We start from the raw sequence: 8599 nt of genomic DNA, 5'->3' as shown, positions 1-8599 counted from the left end.
ATAATGAAACTATTTTATAAACAAGAATAAGATTGAATTTGTGAAATCATTTTCATTTCTAATATCTCGAAATGATCTGCTGCCAATTTTATATATTTTCGGACGTTAATATTTCTCTAAAATATTCTCTTACATTCATTGTACATGATATTGCTCCTGTCTTTGGCCTTTGAGTATGAATAATCATGAACAATTCGACTTTAAATATTTATCGTTATTGTATATAGAGTATTAATCCTGTATACTTAACTTAAATTGATACTTACATTATTAACATTAACAGTATGACTGTAGTACTTGAGGACTACCTAAATCATAGTGAGAAATTCGAATGTGTTGTTCTTATTACTGGATGACACGAACTGAATTTCATATTGAGGCAAATTTAACAATGAGTTGTTGAACTTCGAAATTTAGAAACAATATAATTTACAACTTCATAATTGTTAGGTCAACGAGAAACACACTGTAATACCATTACAAGCCGCAAGTGGAGCTAGTTGCCTCCAACTCTACAAACAATTATCACGGAAATTGCGTGCAATGTTATAACGTAATTCCAGAAGACATAAAACCATTTGCATGCAAAAATCAGTTTGTTTCAGGAAGTAATTCGATTTGCAATAGACTTGTTAGAATTTCTGTTGTTAGTAATGCTATTTGAACACATGCGGGTCAGTGGCAGCTTCAGTGAGTGGGATGAGGAACCACACGCACATCAAAAAATCTTTCATCGGTGAAAGAAAGATTTCACTGAAATTAACGAACGAAAACAGAAACCATATTCACATGAATTATTTTAGCACTCTTCTCAAGAGTCTCATGTTTCAACTTTGTAAGACAGGTTCCGGGTATCTAGCTCCTAGAATATGCTAAACTAGTACAAAAATTTGCCAGGAAAATAATTTGTATTTAATTCTATAACTCAGTTCATTGCGAAGAATTAATTTATTCGATTCAATCAATATTGTGTACTATAAAAAACTGAGAACTAGCAAATTAGACATAATTCACACATCACTCAGCAGATTAAAGAAACGTATCGTCGTTCTTCCTGCAATAACTCCTATGTGTAAAATATAAAATTTTTCATAAGAAGAAAAAACACATTTATTCATCCTATGGCAGCCGTACGTAGGAGACTGTGAATTCTTACATTTTCGAAACAAAGAAATATAATTACATATAGGAGATTTTATTATTTGCTGTATCACTATTTAAGTTATTTAATAGAGCAAAAATCTGAAAATCGATAAATATGTCACATAGGAGTTATTGCAGGAACAACGACGGTATTTTCTTCAATCACAGTTCCTAGTTAAGTCACTCTTTCATAAAACATATCGCACAATTAACTCTTTCTAAGCATGACTTAGGCCTAATGTATAGAGTTCCAATTCCAATTCACTAAAAATGAAAAATTAGTCTTAGTCATCGGCGTAGCTCAGTAGGCTAAGGCGCTTATCTGCCAATACAGAGTTGCGTTCGGGCGCAGGTTCGATTCCCGCTTGGGCTGATTACCTGGTTCAGTTTTTCCAAGGTTTTCCCCAACCGTAGGCGAATGTCATGTAATCTATGGCGAATTCTCTGTCTCATCTTGCCAAATACCATCGACGCTAAGTAACCTAGTAGTTGATACAACGCCATTAAATAACTAAAAAAAAAACTGGTCTTTTAGAATCATCCACGTCTTCTTCTAGAAAATTTTGGTTTATTAATACATAGCCTAATATCTAGAAACTGTTTCCAAGAATTTTGGAGTATATACAGGTTGGAAGTGAAATAACCTTGAAGATTGAAAGGGACGATAGAGCACATTTAAATGAATAGAAAATCTATATTACGTTTTGTGATTAAATGCACGGTTAATTAGAAAATTAAGTTTGAAGTTTGAGCACTCCGGCAACATCGCCGCTAATACACACTACTCGTGATACGGATGTAAGAGGTCAACGAACTCGGTGTATCTCGTAGGCGAGCTGCTCTCTGTCTCGACGTTGTCACATTTTCGTATCATGCAGTGGCTTGAAATTAGAGGTTTTAAAATTAGGCCTACATTTACACGAAAACCGTCCACGCTAATGAAATACACCAGAGGGATAAATTATTCTCTATTAGATTTCCTATCGATATGGACAAAAATCACGACCTACTCGCAACAGTTACCGAATAAGAGGTTGTTAAACACTTGAAAAAAAAAAAAACACTTTTTTTTTTTCCGAAAAAAAAAATTAAACTTTCCACCAATATGATATTATAGTTTTTTGTTACATATTGACATGAGATATTCGCTCCGAAAATCTGCAAGGGTATTTCATTTCCACCCTGTATATACGAAAAACTCATGTTCTTACAGACAGGCAAAATAAACTCCTATACCAGCTCCAAAATAAATTCCAAGGGTGTTTTCGAGAGTTGTACAGATTAGAATTGTTAAATTAAATCCACAAGTTATCACTGAACACTGTGGTATTGCTGGGAAGGTTGTTTGTCCCGCGTAAACATTAAGGAAAATTCTATTTTCTTGTAATTTATTCCCTCTCTTTGAATGTAAATGTAATAATATATATTGCGTACAGTTGTACACATTATGGAATTCATATTCATTGTATGAATAAATGGCCTTTGTAATAGAAGAAAATAATGAATAATAACGATAATAATTTGATTGCTTTGTCAGTTCAGTGGGACTATATCCAATATTAGACACCCAGCACGCTCTGGCTGTGCTATGTTATCACAGTGTAAAGCCAGAGCTTAATCTAACACAGACAATGTAGCGCCAGGGAAACACGCCGCTCCCCACGGGAAAGAGTTACATCTACATTGCTCTCGCCGTGAATCAAGAACAGGGCCTCTGAGATTGTAGCCACAACTACTGTTAACTGTACCAGAGCGGCAGGCTAAAGACACATTTAAGTATAAAACAAAATTTACAGTTGCGACATGAGCAAATCTGTACAGGAGCAATCCTCTTGAGAAATCTGTGAAATGACACTTTTAAAGAGGAGAGACTATTCCAAACTTAGGATGTGACTACATGACGAAAACTGAGTGACAGTGAAAGAAAATAACGAGGGAAGCGGAAGTCGTTTTGTCGTTATTAGCACAATCGTAATTGTCAATAACATACTAGCTAGACTCCTAGAAACCTGTCACCTTTCCATTTTGTCTACGCTATAAGCAAATGGCAGAATTGTTTAATGTATCATTTTAAAGTAAATCAGGATATCCTGAATATAATGAAATTAGCGAAAGGACAGGTTGTCTTGAGTGATTGAGAAGGTAATCTCCAGGTATCTCCTCTTATCTTGAAAAATTAATGAACCGTTACAACTTCAAAATAGATATTAAAACAAAAGTAACTTACCTTTAAAGAAAAAAATCACCCAAAAGTGAGGAAAGTGTAGAAAATAAGATATTTTATAGATCTGCCTTTATCGAAGTCTATTTACCACGAGGTATATTAGAGTTCATTCAGTCATGATTTTTTGTCTATGGGAAGTCTTTCACTGAAAATCCAGAATTCTTCAATCTTCCCTATTTTCCGACTTCCTCTTAGTCTCCGCATACGCTCCAACAGCTTCCTTTGTGTTTGGTAATTCTTTTTTGTAGAGTTATCCACGTGGAGGTGACAAATACATGCCATTTGGAAATGCTGAAAGATTTTTCATTTTCCTTCACGCTTTATTTATAAACGTCCTATTTACTTACTTACAAATATGTATAAATGTATGATAAATGAAATAAGTAGATAAATGAAATAAATAGATAGACAGATAGATAGATAGATAGATAGATAGATAGATAGATAGATAGATAGATAGATAGATAGATAGATAGATAGATAGATAGATAGATAGATAGATAGATAGATAGACAGATAGACAGATAAACGAATAAATAAATAAATAAATAAATAAATAAATAAATAAATAAATAAATAAATAAATAAATAAATAAATAAATAAATAAATAAATAAATAAATAAATAATGAGCGAGCAAGCAAGGAAACAAACGAAACAAACAAGAAAACTAACTTTTGTCTGCAACCCATGATAAGAAAATTCGTCTCTTTATTTGCATTAAAGTATTATTATTATTATTATTATTATTATTATTATTATTATTATTATTATTATTTATTTCATGTACTTATTATTTATAGTACACTGAAAGAAATTGAAATAGTAATACAATTTCGAACATGACAAAGAAAATAAATTGTTATAAAATGTGTAACAATACGTTTCACCTTCCTGAAATTTATTAAATAATCCATTATTTAATAACTGTGTATAAAATGTGCGATTATTTAGTATAGGTGGAATTGATAATTCCAAGATGATATTTGGCGAAACGAGTCTCAGAATTCGCCATCAGATTACAATATGCATCAATCCTACCTGCGTACTAATCATAGGAATCCTAGAATCTCCAGAGATCAAATCTCGGTGTTTGATTCAGAGGACAGCATTAAAGTGACAGTAGATTTAGAGCGAGAGTACGCATGTGTTGACAGGTCTGTCTCGTTTCATCGTGTTGTCTGATATTACATGCCTTCGTTCTTTTGCTTATAACCTACAACATGGCTTTTTAGTGCCGATAAACGTTTGCAGGAGTATGGGAAGAATGCTTTTGCCGTGCAAGCCAACATCACTCTGCATGCGCCTCTTAGAAACTGTCAAAGGCATTTTCCCCACCCGCACGACCTTTCTGCAGACTCACTCGGTAGCTGCCACATTTTATGTCGCGTTATTTAAACACTGACAGAATTCTTCCTCTAAAATGCGCAGTAGTTTAGTATTATTTGTATATCCTTCTGTTTGTTCACTCACCTTTCTTCCATCCGTCCATCCATCCATCCATCCGTCCATCCATCCCTCCATCCATTCATACATCCATCCATCCATTCATACATCCATCCATCCATCCATCCATCCATTCATACATCCACCATTATTGTGTCTCCATTTACCTCACATAATATCAAATGGAATATCCATCCATCCGTCCATTCACCATTATTGTCTCCATTTACCTCACATAATATCAAATGGAATATTCATCCATCCATCCATCCATTCAACATTATTGTCTCCATGTACCTCACATAATATCAAATGGAATATCCATCCATCCATCCACTCACCATTATTGTCTCCATTTACCTCACATAATATTAAATAGAATATCCATCCATCCATCCATCCATCCATTCACCATTATTGTCTCCATGTACCTCACATAATATCAAATGGAATATCCATCCATCCATCCATCCATCCATCCATTCACCATTATTATCTCCATGTGCCTCACATAATATCAAATGGAATATCCATCCATCCACTCACCATTATTGTCTCCATTTGCCTCACATAATATTAAATGGAATATCCATCCATCCATTCACCATTATTTTCTCCATTTACCTCACATAATATTAAATGGAATATCCATCCATCCATCCACTCACCATTATTTTCTCCATTTACCTCACATAATATTAAATGGAATATCCATCCATCCATCCATTCACCATTATTGTCTCCATTTACCTCACATAATATCAAATGGAATATCCATCCATCCATCCATCCATCCATCCATCCATCCATCCATCCACTCACCATTATTGTCTCCATTTACCTCACATAATATCAAATGGAATATCCATCCATCCATCCATTCACCATTATTGTCTCCATGTACCTCACATAATATCAAATGGAATATCCATCCATCCATCCATCCATCCATCCACTCACCATTATTGTCTCCATTTACCTCACATAACATTAAATGGAATATCCATCCATCCATCCATCCATCCATCCATCTATCCATACATCCATCCAAACATCCCTTCATCTATACAGAGTGAACAGTAAGTAATGTCATTAATTTCAAGGGATTATTCTTTGAGTTATTTTAAAAGAAAGTTTAATACAGTTTTGCTCGTTTTTGCTTCTTTTTCGAGATTAAAATAACTTTATGTGAAACATTTCTTAGCGTGTTTTGAGAAGGCCAGTGATTTAATAACCAATATGCTCAGTCAGTTTAAGAGATCATTGTATTGTAATTACTATTACACTTTTACTACGTCATACTACTTTTGACCAATAAAACGGTACGAAAGGACGTCTTTCAACCAATCATGGCTGCTTATCGCACAATTTTATCGCGTCACTAGCATTTATTTAATTTTATCCCTTCCCTAGCATTTGTTTGTTTTTATCACTACTCTAACATTTGTTTCTTTGTTTTGCCAACATTTCAAACTGGTCTGGAAGTCAAAAAACAGAAAATTACAAACCACTCCAGTCGATGCACAGCAGTTTCAAATATGACTCGCATTGGCATTCAAGAACAATAATTAAAAAAGATCACTGTTTATAGCTATGAATTTTCTCTGAAACTATATTTACAAATAAATGAAGAACACCGTTCGAAATCCTGAGTAAGTTGAGGAATAAACCATGTACATCAACGAGTGCCACTTCTTTTACGCACACGTCCAATATAACATCAACTGAACCACCAACCACTAAAACATTCAAAGTTAAAAATTGTATTTTCAATAATTGCTTCTTTTAAAATTATACATGTTTATTATTTATTTATTTTTTATTTATGTGAACTGCGAATGCAAATACTATGATTTAAACATTCTTTTCTGTAGCAACTCATCAACATTTCTGTAATAACAAAATGACAACACAGCTCATGTTAATGACTTGATGTAAATGCTATGATTGACACTAATGTTCTATGAAAATTAATGACAAAGTAGAGACACTACTTATATGAATAACAAGTGAATGACATGGTTTACACTATCTTTCCTAGGACATTATTTTAATATGTCTAAAGAAAAAGTAGCACCACAACACAAAAACGATGCAAGTTCATGCTGTTATAGCTAAGTGAAATTTGGTGCAGCGTTTCGAACAACTACTAACGCTACGTTTTAATCTTGCTGATGAATTTTAAACATTTTGAGGGCGTTTCCGACGTCACGGTCGCGGTGATTTATAGATTTTGTTGACTGGATCTGAGACGTACGTAGAATTAATGCTCCGTGGGTTATGTCCCGTCTGGGGAAAGTTGTGAGACAATAGTCAGTGTTATATTATTCTGTGCTGCCTTGGGTTGAAATCTGGCGAAATGCTGACCTCCTTAGATCGAAATAAGTCCAGTTATGGACTCAGGCAAAGTCTTCACTGGACTGTAGAACTATAAAACGAAAGAAAGATGAAAGAAAGCAATAAATTGAGAGATTTAAAAAAAAGGAAAGGAAGGAAAAGAGGAAGACATAAAAACGCAAATGAATATATGAATAAATTAATAAATAATGAACGTGTGAATAAATAAAATGAATGAATGCAACCAAATGGATGGAATGAAATGAAATGGAATTAATGAAATGGAATAAACGAGTGAATGGAATGCAATGGAAGAAATGAATGAACGGAATGTAATGGAATAAATGAATGAATGGAATGAAATGGAATAAATGAATGAATGGAATGAAATGGAATAAAAGAACGAATGGAATGAAATGGAATAAATGAATGAAATGGAATACATGAATGACTAGAACGAATTGAAATAAATGAATGAATGGAATGAAATGTAATAAACAAATGAATGAGTGGAATGAAATAGAATAAATGAATGAGTGGAATGAAATGGAATAAACGGATGAATGGAATGAAATGGAATAAACGAATGAATGGAATGAAATGGAATAAACGAATGAATAGAATGGAATGGAATAAATGAATGAATGGAATGAAATGGAATAAGCGAACGAATGGAATGAAATGGAATAAACGAACGAATGGAATGAAATGGAATAAACGAATGAATGGAATGAAATGGAATAAACGAATGAATGGAATGAAATGGAATAAACGAACGAATGAAATGAAATGGAATAAACGAACGAATGGAATGAAATGGAATAAACGAATGAATGGAATGAAATGGAATAAACGAACGAATGGAATGAAATAGAATAAACGAATGAATGGAATGAAATGGAATAAACGAACGATTGGAATGAAATGGAATAAACGAATGAATGGAATGAAATGGAATAAATGAACGAATGGAATGAAATGGAATAAACGAACAAATGAAATGGAATAAACGAATGAATGGAATGAAATGGAATAAACAAATGAATGGAATGAAATGGAATAAACGAGTGAATGTAATGAAATGGAATAAACTAGTGGATGAAATGAAATAGAATGCGTGAATAGAATTAATGAATGAAATGTAATGGATGGAATTAATGAATTTAATGAATTAATTTAATGAATAAATGAGCGAACGAAAAAATGGATAAAGGAATACAGGAATAAGCGAATAAAGGAATAAACGGAGAAAGAAATAAGCGAATGAGTGAAGAAATGAATGAATGAATGAATGAATTAATTAATGGATGGATGGATGGATGGCTGGATGAGTGATTAATCAATGAATTTATCCAGCGTACAAAATTTTTAGGTATACTGTATATTGCATTTTTCTTCTTATTGTATTAATACCTTAAGATTCTGACATAAGTGGAAACTTTACAGATTT

This window comes from Periplaneta americana, chromosome 15 (assembly GCF_040183065.1).
Source record: "Periplaneta americana isolate PAMFEO1 chromosome 15, P.americana_PAMFEO1_priV1, whole genome shotgun sequence".
Lineage (NCBI taxonomy): Eukaryota > Metazoa > Arthropoda > Insecta > Blattodea > Blattidae > Periplaneta > Periplaneta americana.
Note: the sequence above shows the minus strand (reverse complement) of the source record.